The following is a 23,891-nucleotide window of genomic DNA, read 5'->3' on the forward strand; positions in this document are numbered from 1 at the left end:
ATCTGTATCTCTTGATCTAACAAAATTTTGTTATTAGATAAGACTTTCTGTATACTTTCTGAAGACAGAGGTAGCAGGGACACTGGGAAAGGTGAATGCAAATTAAAATCTAAAAACACGGGGCTGGAGAGATGGCTCAGTGGTTAAGAGCGCCGCCTGCTCCTCCAGAGGTCCTGAGTTCAATTCCTAGCAACCACACGATGGCTCACAACCATCTATAATGTAATCTGATATCCTCTTCTGCAGATAAAACACTCATATGCAATAAATAAAAAATAAATAAATCTTTAAAAAATAAATAAATAAAAAAAAATCTAAAAACCCAAAGCTAGAGAGAAAAATATATTTCATACCTAAGAAGCATGAAAAGATGGAAATCAAATCCATTAGCCTTTTTTTTTTTCATTGGAAAATTGAGTACTCTGTGCTTCAGGCCTGGGCTCTTAGCTCTAAAGTTGGAAATACAAGGTTTCCAAACCTCTGCACTAGTAGGCAAGGCCCAATAAGGGATACAAGAGGGCTATATCATTGATCAAGTACTGTCAGCTTGGTTTACAAATGTCAGGGAGATTCCTCAACATTGCTTGGTTGCCTTAGCAGAAACTAGAAGAAGACAAAGTAAAGCAAAAGTGATTGTAGGTAACATTACACCAGCCTCCTTTTCTAAAAGCCTTGTCTCTTAAAACTTTAGTTTTTTTATTGCACAGTTATAACTCACAGACAGAGTCGCCTAGCAACAAATATCTATATATTGCGTTTTCTTTAATGATACCCACCTAAGGGTTTCACAGATATTAAGTCACTTAATCTTTATCATCAACCAGTAAAAGAAGATCATCATGTAAATGAGCCAACTAAGGCACAGGTTGTAAAATGACTTATTAGGAAAGACCAGTAAGTTTAAAAACCAGTGCTTCATACATACTATCTACAGGACAAGCACTTTTGCAATAAATGAACATAAGAGAAGATGGGTAAGTATGCAGGCAACTAGAGCCAAGGTAAGTTTGGAAGAGGCAGTGGTACTGGCAGTGATAAAACATATGAGAGATTGAATGCTAGGCCTTCGAGGCGTGACTAGACACATGGCTCATGTTACCAAATCCCTTGGATTTATGCGTTGGAAGCCGTCAAAGCACCAGGTAAATATACATCTCAAATACAATGAAAGAATCAAAAGCTACAGCTTATAGTGCCTAGGGTAAAAGATTTTAACCATTTGTGCTTTGGCTCTCTTTGTCATTCTTGTGGAAGAATGATATATTTGAATACATAAAGTGCAACTGATTACAATGCAGAACACAAAACAAAAATGTTTAAAGAGATTTGTTAATCCAGTCTTCTCTGTATGCATTATATAAGTTCATACTAGAATAAATAATGTGATTTCAAAAATACACTTGAGCTGTATGCAGCAATGTTTAATATATTATTATTTTAAGTTTGTTAAGATATAGTTGATATACCAAAAATTGCTGGCATTAATCTATATCATATTTCATCTGTATATAATTACTTATTTATGATATTACTATCAAACCATGGTAGCATCAGATTCATTACCTCAAAGTTTTCCAGTATTTTCTGGCATGGGAAAGATGAGAGATGGTAAAAAAAAAAGTGCCACATGAAATCTACTCACAACATTTATTAAAACTATTCAATCTTGTATTGTTAGTTGCAAGTGCTGTGTGGCTGTTTTATCTCTGACGTCTAGATTTTACTCATTTTGCATAGCAAGAGGAATAATGTCCCACTTTCTCCCCCTCCCCCTAGCTGCTGGCATTCTTTACTCCATTCCACTCTGTGATTTTATGAGTTTGACTATTTTAGAAACCTTATATAAAGGAATCATCTATAGTATTTGTCACTCTGTGACTGGTTTATTTCAGATAATATAACATGCTCTGGGCTAATCCCTGTGATGGCAAATAGCTGTACATCTTTCCTTTTGAAGGCTGAATAACATGAAGTTGCATTTATATCTCATATGCTCTTTATCTAGTATATAATTTTACCACTCAAACTATGCATCTCTGAAGGTTCATGAAGCCCCTAGGAAGGAACAGGAAGATGCCAATGTTCCATGAAGAACAATTCATATTCATCACATGTATCCGTTGACTTAATTGTTGCTATGACAAAACAAGCAATTTGAAGGAGTAAGAGCTTACATTGGCTCACAGTGTAAGAAGATTATTTCATAATTGAATGGAAGAGCCAATGGAAGCAGTGGGAAAGGCATGGTGACAAGAACAGAAAGCCAGCTCATCTCATTACATTCAGTCAGAAAGCAGAGAAAGAACCAAATAGCACCCCAAACAACACTGCCAGCTGAGTACCAAGTATTCAACATGTGAGCTTTTGGGGAATATTTCTCATTCAAACCACATTTTGCCCCTGTCTCTTATGGGCTCCTGGCCATCTTTCAATAAAAACTGAATTCAGTTCAACTTTAGACATCTTTGTAGTTTTAAAAATGTCAACACTGAGGCCAGTCATGGGGGCTCATGCCTTTAATCCCAGCACTCGGGAGGCAGAAGCAAGTGGATCATTGTGAATTCGAGGCCAGCCTGGTCTACAGAGTAATTCTAGGACAGCCAAGGCTACACAGAGAAACCCTGTCTCAAATCTCAAAAAACAAAAACAACAAAACAACAACAACAACAAAACAACCAAACAAAGCTAACACTGCTTGAAAGCGCAGAGTACAGAGACTCTTCTGAGACTCAAGGAAACCACTTAACTGTGACTCTATGTAAATGTTTAGGTTATATACTTCCAATATAGAATCACACTGAATAAACTCTTCAAGTCCAAAAGAAAGCAATAGAAGCACATTAAGAAAAGATTGGATTTAGCAAAACTGACGCTGAGGGTGTGGGATCAGGGGATGACAAATGTCGCAATTCCATGACCAACATCTGGGAATTGTGATAAAATTATATGGACTCTAAAGAGACGAAATACTCTTACTCCTTAACCTTTTAAGCCTGAAGTGAAGCCACATATAGTGTCTCTGTTAAACTCACTCAACACCATGTCTTTAGCTTTCTTCGATGGATAAACCTTGGCCCTGGAGTGTCTAACATCCCATGGTCCACATTACAACTTAGACTTCATCTTCACAGTTTTATTTCATGACCTCTGAAAACTTCCTGTCAAGGACACACACCCTTCCATACATCTCCCAGCCTCAGGAGTTCTCTTGAACTCTGTTGCAATACTCCACAGCTTCCTATATATTTCTTTTATTTTTTATTTTTTATTTTTTGGATTTTTTTTTTTTGGAATTAAAAATATTTTTTATTACTTTATTCGTGTTACATCTCAATGGTTATCCCATCCCTTGTATCCTCCCCTTCCTCCCTCCCTCCCAATTTCCCCTTACTCCCCTCCCCTATGACTGTGAGTGAGGGGGACTTCCTCCCCCTTTATATGCTCATAGGGTATCAAGTCTCTTCTTGGTAGCCTGCTATCCTTCCTCTGAGTGCCACCAGGTTTCCCCCTCCAGGGGACATGGTCAAATGTGAGGCACCAGAGTACATGTGAAAGTCAGACCCCACTCTCCACTCTGCTGGGGAGAATGTCCTGTCCATTGGCTAGATCTGGGTAGGGGTTTGAAGTTTACTGCCTGTATTGTCCTTGGCTGGTACCATAGTTTGCGAGGGACCCCTGGACCCAAATCTACCTATCATAATGTTCTTATTTGCAACATCAGTACCACATAGTCAATGCCACCAGGTATTTTATCGGCTCAGATGGAGCCTGATGACCTTAAGCCACATTTGATGCATCCTCTGTATGGTATGCTTGGTAGATCAATTTACAGGATTACGTTCCTAGGTCATGGCTTTTGCCTAGGGGAACCTACTATCCTGGAACTGGAAGAGAACTATTAACTGTGCCATGCCATAGCTTGACTGCTGTGCTGTCTTGGAATTTCCTCCACTAGACAAATGTGTCTATTGCTGTTGAAGCCAGTCCTGCTTAAGTTCTCAAGATGGAGAAAGAACTCAGGCGGAATATTTACCAGAAAAATCTCTAGCCCAAGTCCCAACAGAATCCTGGCTGCCACTCTGAAACTTCATGTTCTAGACCTCCATTGTATTTTTCTCTCAGGATTCTTGTCTTCCAAACTCTCACCAGGATTTCCCATTATGCTCTGCTCAAGACATTGTAAGTCACCTCTAGCCCTCAGCTCTAAACTCCTTCCTCCACACAACTCTCAAAAATCAGTTCCAATGGCCTAACACCAAATGATCAGGTTTATCACTACAGCCCCATTTCTCAGCACCTACGTTCTGTATCATTTAGTTTTCTTATCACTGTCACAAAGCAACTGAAAATAATAAGAATTTTAATGGAGAAAGAAGTTGTTCTGAAGATGCTATCCTTTTTCCATTGAATGGATTTGGCTTCTTTGTCAAAAAATCAAGTGACCATATGTGTGTGGATTCATATCTGGGTCTTCGATTCGATTCCACTGATCAACCAGTCTGTTGCTGTGCCAGTACCATACTGTTTTAATTACTATTGCTTTATAGTACAGTTTGAGATCAGGTATGGAGATTCCTCCGGAGGATCTTTTATTGTACAAGATTGTTTTAGCTATTCTGGGTTTTTTGTTTTTCCATATGAAGTTCAGAGTTGAACTTTCAATGTCTTTAAAAAATTGTGTAGGTATTTTGATAGGGATTGCATTGAATTTGTAGATTGCTTTTGGTAGGATGGTCATTTTTACTATGTTAATTCTTCCAATCCATGAGCAAGGAAGATCATTCCATCTTCTCATGTCATCTTCAATCTCTTTCTTCAGAATTTTGAATTCTGCATCACAGTTTCAAGGAATTGCTGCATTAATGGTAGAGGACATGGTAACAAGCACGGAGCACCTTGTGGTAGGGGAAGAGGGCAAAATGATGATAACAAATGGCATCTGCAATGAGGAAGCAGAGAGTAAACAGGAAGTTGAATAAGGCTATAAAACATTAAGGCCCAATCCAGTGACCTACTTCCTCCAGTAAACCTCTATCTTCTCAAGGTTCTGGAACTTTAGTAAACACTGCCATTAACCAGAGTCCACATATTCAAACACATGATGAGCCTATAGGGGACATTTATACTCAAACATAATATGAGGTCTCTATGTTGGTTCACAAACTAATTGAATAAAATGTGATAAACAGTCGTGTTTTGCACTCATTTATTCAAGTAATATCTAGTGATGTCTGTACATCTTGAGACACAAACAGATTGAGCCTGTAGTTGGATGGGTATCAATTATAGTCAGGAATACTGTGAAAAACTGTTTTGTAGAATTTCAACATGTATCAATTTTTATGACAAATTATATCATCAGTTTGTTACTATATACACTATAATAAATGATATTATTCAAATGCTTCCCAAAATTCAATAAAGTATTCTCTCAAATAAACTTGTATTTTTCTTTCTTAATTCTCCATACAATATATAATCCAGTAGAAGGAGTTAAAAAATTAAAAATAAATAAATAAATACATTTCTCCCAAGAATAAGGAAAATAGAAGAAAGAGCAAAAGTCATTATATAATAAAATATTATTAAATAAATAAATTCTACTTGTACTTCTGAATTTCAAATCAAATATAAAACACAAATATAAAACAAACAATAAAAACACACAATGTCCAATGATGCCAATGATGAATATTAAACAATTTGTATCAACTGCCATTTATTCCTTTCTCTTCTTGAGAAAGTCTGCAAATAATTGAGAGAGACACTAAAATAGAATATAGAGTGTGACTCAGCAATTTTGGTTCTGAGTGCTACATATCTCAACTAGATAGTCAGAAAACCTCTACAAGTAACAGAAAGCCCTGATTTTGTAGTTTGTATTTGAAGAATTGATATTTCTAGACATTAATGATTATAATATCTAGAAAATAATAGCACATTATTATAAAAAGTAGCAAAAAACAACTATAATAAATCAAAGAGAAGTGAACAAATGACTTTGGTAGAATTGTGTTTTTATTGTTTTGCCAGAGGACTGATATAGGCCATAGATTACTATAGAACAGTGACCCCAAGGTACTCTTGAAAATAAGAAGTTGTAGGCAAGTTTTTGGAACATAAACTATTCTTACACCTGCAATGCACGGCTTCTAATAGGAGCCTGTGTTAAAGATGTTTACTGATTTAAACAAAGCAAACAAAACTTAGGACCTTCCACCAAAACTCTGAACCTACACCACTACATAATCAAAACCTACCAAAATTTGGTAATGGTAGTCTACAACAAATATGGGGAGAATACAATTGAGAAATGATGTGCCTCTGTGAAGAGATACATAGTGGGGAAGAAGTAGAATTATCTGTGGGCTCAAAGGAAAGAAACCTAAGCTAATGTGGCATGTTGAGAGAGATAACAAAAGGACGCATGAGACTGGTAACTACGGATACAGAAGTCAACACAGGGGAGTTATTCAGGAGAATCTGCTTGTGAGGAAGTATGAAATTTTAAGGAACTCACGAAATAACCAGAAGTCAAGGGTCAAAACTGACTGACAGAGAGTGGAAAATAAAGTTAACAGGAGAGGATGAGAAACAATACAGGAGCCACAAGAAGCAATGCTCAACCTTGTAGAGCACTATTAGGAGTTGAAATTTGTTCCTCCAAAAAGGCTGTTGGTGTTTTCATTTCTAAAATTTGCAAAAGTGACTGTGTTTCAAAATGAGCTCTGGCAGATTTATATCATTTAAACTGAGGTTATCTTGAGTTTCAGCCATCCTCATTCGCTGTAGCTGACTTTCTTATGTGAAAACATCACCATGTGAATACGGAATAGTACACGAACAGGAGTGAGGGTCCTGTGAAATTGGAGCCCAGGATATTACAGTTATATTGCTACAAGCGAAGAGATACCAAAGTCAGTGGGCATCAGCAAGGCTGGAGAACAAGTGAGGACAGATACTCCACCAGAGATTTTAGAAGGAGCAAATAGCGTGCCTTGCTTACACCTTAGGTCAGACAGAGAGCATCTAGAATTTCGAGATGGTACATTTCTTTTGTTTCAGATCATGCAGATTTGTAGTGATTTCCCATGGCAGCCCTAGGAAATTCATTCTTTAGGAGTCTTGACTTGGGTCAGACAAGTGCCAGGATGAGATTTGATTAAGGGAGGGGTATTATCAGATTTTCAGTTTGAAAGGATGACTTGTACTACACCGAGAAATATAAGCTGGCAGGGGAGCAAGGTCAATTGAAGAGAAATTGGAAGCAATAGCAGTAAAATTGGAAGTTATGTAGCCAAGAATCAGACTTAATTATATCCAGTTAGAGTTAATCTAGCAAAACTACCATGGCTTCCAGTACTGGGCAGCAACAATGCCTCCTCCACAAAGATACTTCAGACTGGAAGCAAGGCTTTATGAGAATCCAGTCTGTCTGCCACTGTCCTAACACAAAGCTTGATTCTAGGCATGTTTTCCCCCATTATTCTACTCATTTGCATGGGAAGTAAACATCTCTGGTAGTGTAACTCAGCAATAAATAAAGTTGTAAAAAAAGACCTTCTAATTTCTACTTTGGCATGAATGGCATTCATCATGTATTAGTTTTCCAAACAAAAACAAAAACAAAAACAAACAAATCAAAACCTCAAAGATATTGTGTAACCATAACTGGACACATTTATAGGGTCTCAGAAAAAGTGAGATCATCAAATAAGTAACTTTTAACTACAAATCTTGGTTTCATACTGAATATCTCCCTTTCAAATTAACCTTTAAGTAACATTGGCTTTAGAGTTTAATGCTGCTAAATAGATTTGTTTGTCTCATATGTCCACCTATGTAAAAAAAAAATGACTCTAGTTGTATAGTTTGTGAAACTAACACTCCTCCAATATGTGAGTATGTGAAGTACCTAAAATCCCTTACCTTACATCCTGTTCTGCTTAAACTACTCAGAATTTTATAGCCTACAAAAAAATCTTGATTAATACACTAAAAAGTAAATTTCAAAGGCCAAGACTAATAAATGGATAATTAGGTCATCAGCTGTTATGATGAGCTCGCTCCATAAACAATGAGATCATGTATCTCCTTGAATTGTGTATAATGGATCAAGGACTGCAAAATTCAACAAAAGTAATTAGTGCTAACCCAACAAAAACATTATGAAGCATATTTTCTAATAGAAATTGTCCTGTGTTTATGAAATACTCACCAATTAAATATAAGAAACATACAGTATTTTCTATATCTCTGTACAAAGGAATAACCAAGATAGAAAATACTCTAATTTATGATCTAATGATTAATAATAATTACTTGAATACTTATCTTCAACATGGTTCCTGGGGAAAGACTTCTCAATATTATAAAATAAGCTTATAGTCAAATAATATGGAGTAAAGGAGAGACATTGTAGATGCTGATTTGCAAAAAAGAAACATTGATAAATTGATGCTCATGTAGTGTGAATAGTAATAAATGTTTACTACATAAAAGGAATGTGAGAGGACTGAATATTTTGAAAGAGAAGAGAAAAAGTCTAAAAGGGGTACAATAAAGAAAATCAAAATTTTGAGAGGCTAGAGTCTACACTCACAGATATTGGGAGATAGCTATAAAAAGTTACACCTAATATTCTATTGTTAATTTATTTATATGATACACTAGAACTTTACCAGGAAACACAATTCTAAGAGTACAGCACACACCAAACCCTTGAAAGAGATCTGAGTTCTGTGATCATCAAGAAAACTGTCAGTATAGCTTCTGTAGTGCACAGAGTTATAGAGCTGAGAAAGTGTGTGTGTGTGTGTTTGTGTGTGTGTGTGTGTGTGTGTGTGTGTGTGTGTGTGTGTGTTAAAACACTCTGATGAAAAGCAACTTATAAGTGGAAAGACTAATGCAGTTTACATTTCCATGTCTGAATCTATCATTGAAGTCAATACAGGAACTCACAACAAAAACCTCAAGGCAGAAACCATGGAGGAGCACTGCTCTCTCACTGGCTCGTCCTCAGCCTACTTACCAGCCCAGGCCCACCTGCCTACAGTGGGTTGGACCTTCTCACATCAGTTATCAATCAAGAGACTCTCTCACAGGCACAACCACAGGCCGGTATGATTAAGGCATCCTTCAAGGGAGGTTCCCTTTTCTCAAGTGGTTGTAGATTGCTTCAATTTGCCAATAAAAACTAATTAGAACAGTGTGCAATGGCCATTATGAATAACTACTTCTAATAAAAGTATTGGAGACAGAGATTCCTCATGGCCTGGATCTTGACCACCTACCTAAATCCATTATTACTCTCCAAAATAACCTATACTCTGATTTCTGTATAGACTCATGTGTTTCCTTCCCAAGGGCGTTTACATATCACCACGGACCAAACGTATTTTTCTACTAGATACTCATCTTTAAGTGTCCACTTCACTCCTTTTTCCTCCAGAAAAACCTTTAGAATAATCCTCCAACGATGTTCTCATACAGAGCAATTGTACGTTTTCCTTCATAGTGTTTACCTTGCAAGGACATTCTTTTTTTTTTTTTTTTTTTTTTTTTTTCCCGGTTTGAAGTAGATAGCTCTAGAAGATTCCTCCCGCACAATAGGCAGGTAACATTTTGTAGCTATTGCTGGCATCGCCATGATCAAGTTTGATCCCACCTTTCCTAGTGAGCCCGCCAAGCCTCAGGAGAGGCGACCCAGCTGGCGTGCACATGTAGCACAGTACGCCACCACCCATCACCCTCTGCCTCTAGTAAGTTGTGAAGCTTAACATCTAAGGTATGAGATATGCAGTGCTGAAAAGACTTGGGCATTAAAGGCTATTTTTATTCAGACAAAATATCAAAGGCATCCGAGACTAGCCAGTGTAATTCAGCATGGTGTTTCCCTAACATTCTTTGATAATGGCAATTTGGAAACACATGCCTTGTCTTTCCTAAGTGAGGCCCATTACTTCATAGGGATAGAAACGAATCTAATGTTTAGTAGTATACACTGAATGCAGAAAAGAGGGAAGGAAAGGATTGCATTCTACTCTGAAGCAAGTCATCACTTAACCAAAGCAGAAGGTGAAGAATAAACTTTCAGATTTGCTAAATTCTTGCACAGAACATTTGTATTTTAATATTGGCCTTTGAGAGAACATCAACACCATTTTCCCCCAAATGCCAATTACGTAACATACACAAAACACATTCTCACATACTGACAAATTATAATGTTTCACAAAATATAAGAAATAAGTAAATATACAGCCCATTTTTCTATGAGCTCTTTTGAAACTGAAAAGTGGTAAAATGTTAATACTATAAAAATGTTGTTCTCAATAGATATAAAAACACAAACCTTTCTAAGACCCATTTGCCATATTTCACACATGTCTCTAAAAGTTTCTCTTTTCTCATACACACACACACACAAAAAAAAAAAAACGTGAAAGGGAACTTGGTTCACTGTGGGCCTACATCATATGGGAAAGCTCAACAAGAAAAATACTTTTTTTTTTTACTGTTCACTGTTCTAATCAGTCTCATAAAAGAAACCTCCCTCATCAGCCTGTCATCAGACAGATTCTGAACATAAGGTGCAGAGAGGGGGGTGTGTGGAAGGAAAACATATTCCAGATTACCCACTGTGAGACTCAGACAGACATCACACATGTTGACCATACCCTGAGAAGAAGATAAAAGAATGGGTACCTCTTTGAAGATTATAAATCATAATCATTACTATACCATCAGAGGTAAGGTAAATGTTTTTTTATAAAATGTGTAGCAGCATCAATCATTGCAAAGAGAGCACTCAAAATTCCTCTTCTCAAAAACCCTCTGGAAAATGCTTTCATTATTTATGAAGGAAACTCCCCCAAATCTCCTTCATTTACCCACAGGCCTTTCAATATCCAGGAACAACAGTCTACTTTCTTAGGTCCAGAGAGATGTGCTCTTTCTAGAGTATTTAGGATTTAAACTGCTATTCATCCAAGAGATGAGTAATAATCCTGGCTTATCATACACACTGTTATGCACATTAATATTTCCCACACACATGAACATTGACTCACACTCTTGTGTGTACTCTCTCTCTCTCTGTTTCACTCATTCACAAGCTCCCTCTATAACACACACTTTCAAATATTCAAGCACTGCCACATGCTTTTACATACTATCTGCATTTGCTGTGTTTATAAACGGATGTTTTCCAACAGTTACATAGGAAATTCATCAATCACAAAATTACTTGCTATAATGTAACCTAGAATATTAGTACATTCCTCTAGGAGCAATCACACATGAGATTCCACACCTAAGAAACACCGTAGATTTTTGGCTAGAGTTCTGCTATTAGAATGCTAACAGAAATATCTGCCAACCCCCACCACACCACACCACACCCTCTGAGTAGACAGAAGAAAGGAGGCCAAGAAAAGCATGTTTTTAAATTTTTGTTTACTTCTAACTCGTTTCTCTGGAATATTCCACTTTATCATTCTTCAAGGTTAAAAAAAATCATTTATTTATTTTCAAGGAGAGAATAAAATCTAGAGAATACCCTCCCCCCCCCCCGCAAAACAAATAAATAAAACAGAAAGAGAGAGAGAGAGAACTGTGGGAACAATTCAGAATTGTTCATTATTATGTTTATTTTTGAGACCACATATTAGACTCAAAGATGCAAAAAAAAAAACCTCTCCATCCTACCTGCAGCTACTTTATGACAAGACCTTAGCTATGGATTAGGTGGAAGGAATTCCCGTGTCTTCCTTTTCTTCACCTTGCCTTATTTTCAGTCTGACTATGCCTCTTAGTAATGATGAGGCATAGTTCTTCTTTAAAGCTGAGAAAAATCTTTTGCCAACAGAAGCACATAGAAACCAAAACCGGCCCCCTCTCCGAGGAGAGGAAAGAACAGTATTTAAACACTCCATTAATGCTGGGCTTGGCCAAGTGACTTTGCTTCCCCTCCAGCCAAAACATACAGCAAATGAGTATTAACCTGGAAGTCATTTCATGGAAGAAAACTGTTATCTTCTTAAGAGCTTTGCTCTTAAGACATGAGCTTGGCTAGAACCTGAGAGTAGACACTATGTAACTGGAGTGTGATGCCCAAAAGGTAGCAGGCCCCTGACAGGGAAACTGTGAACGCCATCAGAGTGGATCCAAAGGGCTGACTTTATCTCCAGACCAAGGGCTAAATATACTCTAAGCCGTACATTCTGGAATGTTTTACATATATATATATATATATATATATATATATATATATATATATATATTGTGTGTGTGTGTGTGCAAATTAGCATAAAGACAAAGGTTTCAGTGTTTAAATGTAATGCTAAGCAATTACTACTTTTTTCTAAAAGCAATCACACATACAATTCCCTATGGAAAATACCATAGATGTTTTGGCTAGCAGGTCTATTAGAATGCTAACAAAAATGCTGCCCTCCTCTTTCCCGCACAGATAGAAAGAAGAAGACCAGGAAAATGTGGGGATTTTTAATTGTTTAGTTTTATCACATTTTGTGGCATATTCAATTTTAGCATTCTTTGAGGGAAAAAATTCATTTATTTATTTTCAAGGAGATAATAAAGTCTAGAGAACACACACACACAAACAAACAAAAACAACAACAAATCCAAACCACTGCAGCTTGCAACATAAAGCAAGTGGGAAAACTGCAAATCAAATGTCTACCACCAGTATTTTCATGACTCTATTTAGTGCCCCAACCCTACTTTTTCTTAGATTATTTTAGATTCCATTGACTTTCTTTGCCTCACACATATTTCCATTCCACCTAAGAAATAGTTGAGATCTACCTACTATAATTAAACATGGAATTAAGAATATATCTTCTTGTCCTTAAATATTGTGGTTATACACACTTCCTTCAAATTAGAAGCTAATATAGTCATTTACTCATCAGTCATCTTGCTTTTTGAAGAAAAACAAACAAACAATATATATGTTAAATACAAAAAGAAGCACACAGTAGCACACATTCTGACAAACATCCTGTCTAATCACTTAAGTCTGTGTATGCTTGGTAAGATGGCTGTGGTGCCATTAAGCAATGGCATCTGATGGGACCTTCATGGTCTGCATTCACTGACTGCAATGATGTTATACAGGACTTGGCTACACCAGGTAGTTCTACAAGGACAAGATGAACCAATATTTTTTTAAATCTGTTTCTGTTATTTTTAATCAGGCTAAATATTTACTTACTACTGATATAAATTGAATGAGTAAATAAACATATGCCTATAATATTTAATGTCTTAATTTAATCATGCACGCATCCTTAAATTATCTACCATACGGAACATAGGAAAACTGTTTCCAATACATTTCATTTGAAACAATTTACACTAATCTCATACTTGTCTAGCCTTAAGTCAGGACACACATTATCTTCTCTGCCCGTGAATCATTTCAAGTAAGGCGTTTGAAATGTTTGTGGCCTTCAGACTGGATTTTAACCCAAGCCAAGTATGGCTATTCATATAATTAGTACATGTGCTTTCTTATTCCTCACAGGGATTGTGTGTTCCCAGCGTGAATAAACAAGCAAAGCAGTAACACTTGCTTAGCTTACTTTATAAAAAAGATCTCTTAGTGCATGTGCAGTGTTTATTATAACATTCTACTCTGGACGTTATAAGGTCACAATGAGGAATAATTATGTGTGTCATCAGCCTCTTCTTTGCATTTCTACCAATCTCATCAAATTACTTCTATGAGCACCTGAAAGTATCTTTGATTGATGCCACTTCAGGCTGTGGTGTTTCCAATACTGACTTCTTGCTTTACCATACACATAAAATAGCATAATAATCTGGAAATGTTGGAAAGGGCTTCAAAATAAGGCAACTGTCTCTTAGAGAACATTATATGACAGTAACAATAACAAATCCCGACGGTAATCACCAGCATCTTCATCTATTTCATCCTAATTATTTGATGTATCAGTTGCCCAACAAAAGCAATTTTGCATCCTGAATTTTCTAACCTGTCACAGTATCTCTGCACATCGTTAAATATTCCTCTTAATATTATTTTAATGAATGTAATATCCCATAATTTCCTCAACATCTCCCTCTTGATAAGCGTTCAGGCTCCTTTCAAATGCTTTCTTCTGTGAACAGTACTTTAAAGAACATTGCTGTGTGTATATCATTTTGGCATTGCTGGGTATTTCATTACAATAAGCTTCCAAAAGAGGAATTAACTGATAATACTGTATAATTTTGAAATGTTAGTCTATGTGTAAGTGCACTGCTCTGAGAATGGCTATGCCAAACTATCAAGGTCAAGAGAAACAAATTTCCAACTATTTACTAATATGTTGTGTATTGAATCTTGTTGACGGAAAGGTGGCTACATCATTATATAACTAACCATCTGAAATTCTCATTTTCTGATGTGTTCACTTTTTCTCCATGTGTTATCTATTGTTATCTATTGCCCTTTACTAACCTAGGAATTTTCTGTTCCTGATAAAAGCAATTTGTCGTTTTTTGAAAACACTTGTCTCATCAATTTCTATTACTTGTCTGTCTCACAATGAGAATTCTTTATGTTACCACACAGTAATAAATTTGTTTTCTTGGACTTTTTCACATCCTTAGGTTTAGAGTGCTACTCTGTGTACACTGTCAGTTAAATATTCACATAAATTTAATGGTCTGATTATTTTACATAGAATTACTCTTCATATGCTTTAAGGTAGGTTCCATAAACTTAATCTCCAGGTTACACTGAATTCTCTCTTAGGTGACAGTTTGTTGTCAGTCTTGTAGTACTCTGCTGAACAATATTCAAAATCATAACCTAGAGCAATGGTTCTAAACTCTTCTAATGTTACAACCCTTTAATAGAGTTCCTTGTGTTGTGGTAACATCCAACCATAAGATTATTTTCATTGCTGCTTCATAACTGTAATTTTGCCACTGTTATGAATACTAACATAAATATCTGTGTTTTTTGATGGTGGTCCTCAAGGGGTTGAAATCTACAGGTTGAAAATGCTGAACAAGAGATGACATTAGCCTGCTATCTTTGCTCTGAGTGCCACCAGGTCTCCCCCTCCAGGGGACACGGTCTATGAGCACATAAAGGGGGAGGAAGTCCCCCTCAGGCACAGTCATAGGGGAGGGAATAAGGGGAAAATGGGAGGGAGGGAAGAATGGGAGAATACAAGGGATGGAATAACCATTGAGATGTAACAAGAATAAATTAATAAAATAAATAAATAAATAAGAGATAATATTAGATAGAGTTGTTTAAGCCTCTGAGCTTGTGGTAATTTGTATATAGCATAGAAAGCTAATATGGATTTTCTCTTTGTGAAAGTCATACCCTAGATTTAAAAACTCAAATGCTCAGAACTCAGCATTTGTAAGAGATTGAAAGAATTCAGGGGAGAATTATAGAGAAAATTGATATGGGTTGAAAAATGAAAGATGGGGTCTGGAGGATGCAGTCAGTGACTTCATAAGGTGGTAAATAAGATATTAGGATCGGGAGGAAGATGGATCTATTTTCCATAGTTGCAGACAGCTAAGCAAAATTACTCCCTGAAGTTATATGGGAAGCTGAATTATATGATAAACTTGAATATTAAGCTGAGTTGACACTTTCTAAACAAAGTGGTGAAAGGGCTGCTTAGTTTCTTCCTGCTGGTTATAATAACGTAAGAAAATAATGATAAAATAATGGACAGAAGAGGAGGAGGAGGAGGGAGAGAAGAATAAGAATAAGAATGAGAATGCGGAGGAAGAGGAGGAGTAGGAGAAGAAGAAGAAGGAGGAGGAGGAGGAGGAGGAGGAGGAGAAGAAGAAGAAGAAGAAAGAGGAGGAGGACAAAGAGGGGTAGAAAGAGGAGGAGGCGAGGGAGAAGAAAATGATGTTTAAGGTAGAGGTGACCAATTGATCTGGAAAATTCCAGTCTCCTCAGATGGCAAAAGTCAATAAAACTAAGTAAGATGTAGAATAAATCCCAAGGAAGTGAAGCATAATCTTTTATTAAATGTTTAGAATGTTCTAAAGGTCAATGTGTTGTGTTACACAAAGGATCCTTTCCAAAGAATGTCATTTCAGAGATTATCTTTATTACTCTACTGCCTCAGCCTTCTCAATAGGAGATTGGAGCAGAGAAAACAACATACCAAAAGGTGTATACACATTGCTTTGTCTAATGAAGTGAACATTGATTAAATCCATGGGAGAAGCATGGGGTCTTTAGAACATTATTTTATCAAATGCTGTCTTAGTAGCTACAAAAAGCAGGTTATACACAGGAATCTTAGCATAGGATCATGAATTATATGATGCTTTCTTATTTTCATTCCAAAATCTGAGACTCTCTGAAATGTTGGGGGAAGATAAAGGTCCTTTGCAAGTGGGACAAACAGGAGTCATTTGAGACTAGAGTGCAGTGTAGTTGATATAATTCCAGGTGGCAGTAGCTTTTTCCTCATAATCTCTACTCTTGAGATCTCTGCCCTGGTATAGTCCTCTCCTTTGGGGATACTTGGTAGGATCTGAAACGTGTTTCTAACCAATACAGTTTGACTAAAGTCAATGTCTCATTAACGAGTTTTAGATTATATGACTGTTGGAGCAGACTTCCTTTAGTGTCTTCTGTGAAATGCATTGTTGGCTTTAAAAAACCATAACACCATAATCTACCCCTACATACAAATATAATATACACAAAATTTGTGAAGAGGCTTCAATGTCAAAATTTCCTCATTCATGCCTAAATAAGTATTCAGCTTTGGCTGACATCTTTTTCGCCCCCTCCCTCACCATATGACCACAGCCTATACGGTCATATCTGGATAGTTCAGTTGATGTCTTGATTGCAACTTTCTACAAGGTTCCTTTTTGTCAGGCCCAAATTCCTGACGCACAGAAACTATGATATAATTAAACATGTAGTTTTCATCTTTTGGAATTATGCTAAGCTTTTGTGTAGCAAAAAAATATATATCTATAGTAAATTGTGATATAAGATATTAAGTGTGAAACCAAAATAATTTTCAGAGGGCCATCATGACTTCTGCAAGACATTTCAGACATCATTGGAGATAAAGGGGGATATTTAAGGTGATAACAAAATGAATTCTGAGTTTCCCAAATCATTGTGAGTAGTTGCTTGACTCTTTTGGGGGGTAGTCCCTGATGACTGTAATCTCAGAGTGCTCATATATGCAAAGATAATTTTTGAGATCCCATACTTTAGAGTATAGTTGTAAATTACTATTTATGTGTAAATGAGATAGCTGTACATACTGCTAACCATACTCAACAGTATAACAAAAAGTCAATAGATGCCAAGCACTCTGACAATGACACTTTCACAATCCTGAGTAGTAGATACGTGCAAACAAAGCAATTCTTGAGCTTCATGAACAATTGGTCTCATGGACAATAATATGTGTCGAATTTCATTGGAACAATGTAAATTTAGTTAAGTCACTGAAGTCTTTGAAATATGTACAAGTCAAAAAGAGCCTTGTGCAGGAGCCAACAGAGAGAAGAACATGGAATATTTACACTCTGGCTCCCAAAGGAGACTAAGGCAGGAAACTATGTGGTGTCGGCCTGAGCTGAAGAAAGAATGCAGTGAGGTGGTCTAATATAGACTAGTATGTTACTAATATTATGCTGGCAAATGTGATTGCAAATGAATTAAAGTGGATTCAGATGTTAAGCAACAAGTAGTCAATATATTATTCTCTTGGGAGAAAATTTAATGTGCAGTGTTATATGATAGAAAAACCTAAAGAAATACCTACAAATTAATCCATAGCACAACTTCAAAATGTGATATCATGCTAGAGATGACAAAGCCATTGATATTTATTGATAAAGTATCAAACATTGTGTGTAGCATCCTCCACACATGTGCATATGCACACAAAATGAGAGAAAGTCAGGCAATAGATACTAAAATGTTGATCAAAACCAGATGGTTGTTACCATTGGATATTAAAAATTACATGGGCTTTCCTTCTGTTCATTTGTATGTTATTTGTGATTGTTTTTAAGGAGAAAGATATAGTCTGTTTAATATACTTGGAAGCCCCCAGTAGATGTTAAAACACTATACAAATGGTAAAATGCTATTCAGATGTGAGTAATTATTAGTCATAATTCTAAATTTTCTATCCAGCTGCTCCTGTGATTTCAACATAAATCATAGCTGTGGGAGGCAGCTTCTATGGACTTTAGAATAACACAGAATTGGGGAAGGGGTCAAACCTTAGTTTTTCTTCTTGGTGGGTGGTGACCTTGAGCTAACTAATTAACTTTGGTGTATCTTAGATATATTAAAAGTAAGATAGAATAATATCTACTGCAAAGTATTATTCTAAACATTAATATGTTGACAAAATAAAGGTGCTTGTCCAAAGTGAAAATAAGTATTTAATAGTGGTTTATTAAGGACCTCTACTTTAAACATTTTCTGAATTTCTACTTACTATCAAGGAAGAATTTTACAGTTTTGTGGGATTCACAGATCTGTGAATAAAATTATTGATGTTCTATTACAACTTCCCTATCCTCCAAGAAGCAAATACTGTAAAATGACTATTGAATGAATAGTTTTGATAGGAAGGTATAGTGATAAACAATATATAGTAAATAGTCTTCACCATTGGCATGACCTTTGAGTCCTAAAGGATGAATAAGTGTTTAACTGGCAAAGGAGGCGAGAAGCAAGACAGGGAAAGAAAAGAACAGTCGTAAAGCTAGAGTCATAAAGAAATCTTGTCATATTTGTGGACACAGGCTGTTCTATAGGATTAGAGAATAAAGACACAGTGTGTGGAGTATTGCTATCCCTCTTTGCTTTGCAGAGGTCACATGTCAATTCTCAGATGTACCTGGGAGGTTCCGGGGTCATCAGAGCAGTGTGGTGCATAGTGATCAGTACTTTCTTATGATTAGCATTGGAATTTATTGACTCACTAAATAACATTGTCCTCCCCCATTTAACTGAGCATTGTTCAGCCCACTGAGAGCCTGAATTTATTCGGCAAAAGTAAGTAAATAGTGCTCCCTCAAAACTAAATCCATAAGATAAGAAGAAGTGCTGACCAAATATGACTTTTCCTGCTTGCATTCCATAGTGTAGTGTTTCTATAATTATACTGCCAAACAGCCTAATTAATACTTGTGATTTATGATACCATTTGTTCCCACCCCTTTGGCCCAGGTGGAGTACACAAGTCAACCTGAAAATATTTAGAACCTATATTTACTTTGCCCTTAAAAAGAAACAAACTCCAGTCCATGTTTAACCATCTTCTCTGGGCATTAGAATGTTTGTGCTGGCACTTGTTTTTTGTCAGAAGGGCAAATTTCCAAACGCAAAGAAGACATTACGTGGAAGAAATCTGCGAATAAAGTATAATTAATCCACCTACCAGAGACACTAAGCCAGTAGCACAAGGGAGGACCTCTGTCTCGGCTGCCATCACTCAATCAAGTCTGATATACCAGCTACACCAAGGGGAAGAAAAGAAGGGCAGATCTCATTTGCTTTTAGCAGTAAGTGTCCTGAGTTTGAAGTTACTCAAGCAATTAGGATCCAGAAGTGCTTTTGGCTTAACAGTCAGTACCATTGTCTCCACTGGTGTCAGAAAACCTATAGAATGCCTTCATTTTTTTTTAAGTTAGCCTTTATAAAAATTGCTTAACTATTTATAGATTCTCTGTGAACTTCAGATCACACATCCCAATCCCACTCATTTCCACATCCCTTCATATGTTCACTCCTCCCTTGCAACCTCCCACGCAAGAGGAAATAAGATAGAATAAATAAAAATAAAAACATCTTGCCACGGAAGCTATAGTATGTTACACAGTATACTCTCTTTTTTTCCCATACATCTTTACTTGCAAATGTTCATTTCAGTGAGTCACTGGTCTGGTTTGAGGCCTCTGGCTTCTGCTACACTGGATTCTCACTAGGACTTCTCTTGGATATCCTGTTGTTGCCCTGTTCCCTGGAGATCCTGAAGCTTTGGACATGCAGTACCAGTCCTTTCATGTGCTTCAGCCTTCACATATGGGGTAGATGTTGGGGTGGGTTAACTGAAAGCCTTGGATCTTGGCCTGGGTGGTAGCTGAGTTGGTCCTGTGCTTGTACCAACAAGACGAGCTCTCCAAAACTGCCCTGGCTAGTTCACCCAATGTGGAAGATGGCAAGGGGCAGGGTTACCTCTCCTGCTTTCACACCCTAGGGTGTCTCATCCACCTGCTTGCACACCACTTGGGCCCTGCTTTACAGAATGCTGCAGCTGGTGAGGTCTTCCGCTATCGTAATCTCAAGACCTGCCCTGTCGCCACCTGAGTCAACTCTACTGTGCTGCACAGGTGAAGGATAGGGACAAGTGTGGTGGCCAGAAAGCAACAAGATGAGCTCAGCACAGTGCCTAAGGCAATAGTCCAGACCAGGGACATCTGCATGTCATTCAATGGTACCATAAGCCTGAGACATCAGCACAGACCCAGGCTGCAATAGGAGCATGGATCAGACATTGCTCCAACAGCAGCATGGGCCTGGATGTCCCCATGGCCTCAGGAAAGCAGTGCAGGTCACTCAGATCAATAGGTATCCCCATCACCCCCGCACCCAAAGGCAGCTGGTACCACAGACATTTCTTTGGCCTTTAGTAACAACTGGGGCCACAGAGAATGACACAGACCCCAGCTGCAGCAAGACTATGGATCTAGACATGGCCCTAAGAGGTAGCCTGGGCCAGGACATCACCATGGTCTCAGATGGTAGTGCAGGGTTCTTGTATCTGCCTATTCCCCAACTCCATTGAGTCTCCAGTTGCGCATTTCTCCCCAGTGTATGAACCCCCGCTCTCCCATCTCTCCCTCATAACAGTGCCTGCAGCGGGTGCTTGAGTATCTTTCTTCTGGCCTCCGTGGGGGTGCTTGAGTATCTTTCTTCACCTTTACAGATTCTTAACTGGTAAATGTGAATGTTGCAGAAAAGGGAGGAGGAGGAAGAAGAGGGAGAGGTGGAGGGAGAGGTGGGGGGGTCATCTGGCGGTCATGAGATAACTATGGGAGTCGGCTTTGTCCTTCTATCATGTGAGTCCCACGGAGGGAACTCAGGCTGTCCAGCTTGGAGGCGAGCACCATTACCCCAGTGAGCCATCTTAGCACGCTCTCACTCCCTTTGTGACCATTCCTTCTTTCCCCATTCCTTCCACTCCCTCTTTCTTTCCTCCCTTTGTGCTTCATTGCAAATTAACAGACTGTTCTCAGTTGTATTGGCTCTGCTATCAAAGCCTCCCTTCTAGGTCCTCATGTCCCCTGACTCAGTTCCAGGCAGGCTGATGCCTGGGCTCACGGCATTTCAGCCACTGTGGGATTTCAACCCTTATTCCCTTCGGTCCCGTGTTTAGTAGCTCTCATATCACCCTCAGTACGGGTGGTATGCTGATGGCAAAGGCAGCATTCTTTGAGCCCAAATTTCCAGAAGAGAAAGTAAATTTGCGCTAGCTGTTCTAACACAGTGGTCTCCAGGGCTGTTGCTTTAGAACCTGAAGGGCTGGTAGGAATTGAAATGTTTGGGTTTCCCTCAACTTTCTGGCTTGACAGGCTTCTGAGTTGTTGCCCCACAGTTTGCACTTCTGTCAAGTTCATGGTGATGCTGCACAAGCATGCCTTCTAAGCCAGGTTAATGTATATAGAGAGGGTCTTTTCCCTAAGTACTCTCTTTTCTTTTGATTCACCAGAGATTTGCTTTCCATGACAAGCCTCTAGAGTCTCCCAAGATACGAGGTACATTCCTTGGCTCTCCATAAATCTGAAGGCAATGCATTATCCAAATGCAGGAAGGTTGATATTCTGTTTCACATGTGTGACATGTGGACAGTGATAACAGTTTAGAACACACAAGGCACTTAGAAGTCATCTTCCGTAACTCTAAACGTTCTCTTAACATGACACCAGTAGTTTACGTGTATTTGTCCTACTCCCCAGTCTTAATCTTATAATTCTCCTTATGGCTCCTATGCCATTGCCTTTGCCATGCATTTATTTTTCTTTCTGACAGGTTCTTTCTTCTAATATTCAACTCTAGCCTTTTCAATACATCAGTCTAACCTGTGTCTCTTCCCTCCAAACCGATGCTGTGTTGACTTCTCATTGCAGCTCATCTCACAGATCCTGTGAATCTCTGCAAATCCTTGTCACAGCGCTTATGTATTACAAAGTGTCTGGACTCCCTTCTGCAGTAGGCGCAGAAAAACATAGATTGACCTTGAGGTTAATTTTACCTGTGTATTTTTCTGAAGTATGAATATTCTAGAAAGGTATGTGTCTTTTTTATTTTTCTATTAATGGTACAGTAAAGTGTACAATTCTACTTATATGAGTTATCTGAATATTCAAATTCATAGACACGGGAAGTGGGAGGGTACATTCCAGCAGATGATGAGAGGGAAAAATCCAAAACTTGATGAGTATAGATCTTGGGCTTGAAAAGATGAAAAGCTTTGGAAATGGTGACAATAGCTGCAGAACAATGTGACTAATACCACTAAGCTGTACAGGTTACAGTGGGGCCGGGGACTGTTGCTTAGTTTATAGTGTTTTCCTACCATGTAAAATGCTGTGAGTCTGATAGTCAAGAACTGTTAAACCCAGGCATGGCAGTACAAAGCTGCAATGCATACACCTTGGGGGTAGAAGCAGGAGGATTGAAAGTTCAAAATCATCCTTGGCCCCAAGGGAATTTGGGCCAATCTGAGCTACATTAGACTCTGTCTCCAAAAAAAAAGTGATTAAAATCATCTATTTATATTGTACATATTTTACCACAAAATTATAACAAGATAAGTATGGTAGGACATACCTGTAATCCCAGGATTTAAGGCATTAAGGCATCATGGGTTTGACCATAGCCTCTGATACAAATTAGACCCTCTCTCAAACATCAAAATAAAGAAAGAAAATGATAATTACAATAATATGTTTAAGGAATAAAACAGTAATTATATACTGAAGGTAATTTCTCACTCGGCCTCTTCTTTACTAATGAAATAGCTTCTCTCTACTGCGATACGTTAATTAATTTATATTAGCATCTTATTTCTAATGTCATTCATCCCTAATAGATGATCATGACTAAGAACTGCCCTTCCATCACCATTAACAGACTCTCTACAATGTAGAGTACTTCCTAGGATACAGTAAGGGATCTGTAAAAATTTGTTGAGTGAATAAATGAATGAATGAACATTATCATTTTCCTATTAATTGCCAATTTTCTACTACATTAATGCAACAAGATGCCAATCCAGTGATTAATAATATATCAGGATTTATATATTTTTTAAAACCCTCCTATGTGCCAACGTTGTGTCAAAAACTTGTGATATCAAGCTAAGTAAAAATCATCTTTCTGGTATTGATGTTGTTTTGTGAATTCAACAGTCTCACATGGAGTTGTATCTCTCTAAGCTTCCAGAGGAAGGCTGCTTTGAAAAGTAACAATGAATTTGAATATTATCTATAGAAGGCAAAATGAGAGGACTAGGCTCAAGAGAAGAGTCTCAGTCTAAGGAGCTCAGACACTAACTTGTCATCCACCCTCAATACTTTCTCTTCTCTGTGGGTTTCAGGTCCTTCATCTGTAAATAATCTTCTAGGGTACACTTTTCTATTCAGCATCCCCTGGTTCTACAGAAAGCTTAAACAGTTCTTGAGAGTCTGACTCAGATTCCCAAAGTGGAAGGCAGAAACATTTGGGAAGAAAAAAGAAAAATAAACCAGCTCAGGTCTCCCATTATCCCAATGGAAACAGCCCAAAAACAATCAGTTTTGTGGTCCAGTTTCCATCC

This window comes from Acomys minous (genome assembly GCF_964271855.1).
Source record: "Acomys minous genome assembly, chromosome: 8".
NCBI lineage: Eukaryota > Metazoa > Chordata > Mammalia > Rodentia > Muridae > Acomys > Acomys minous.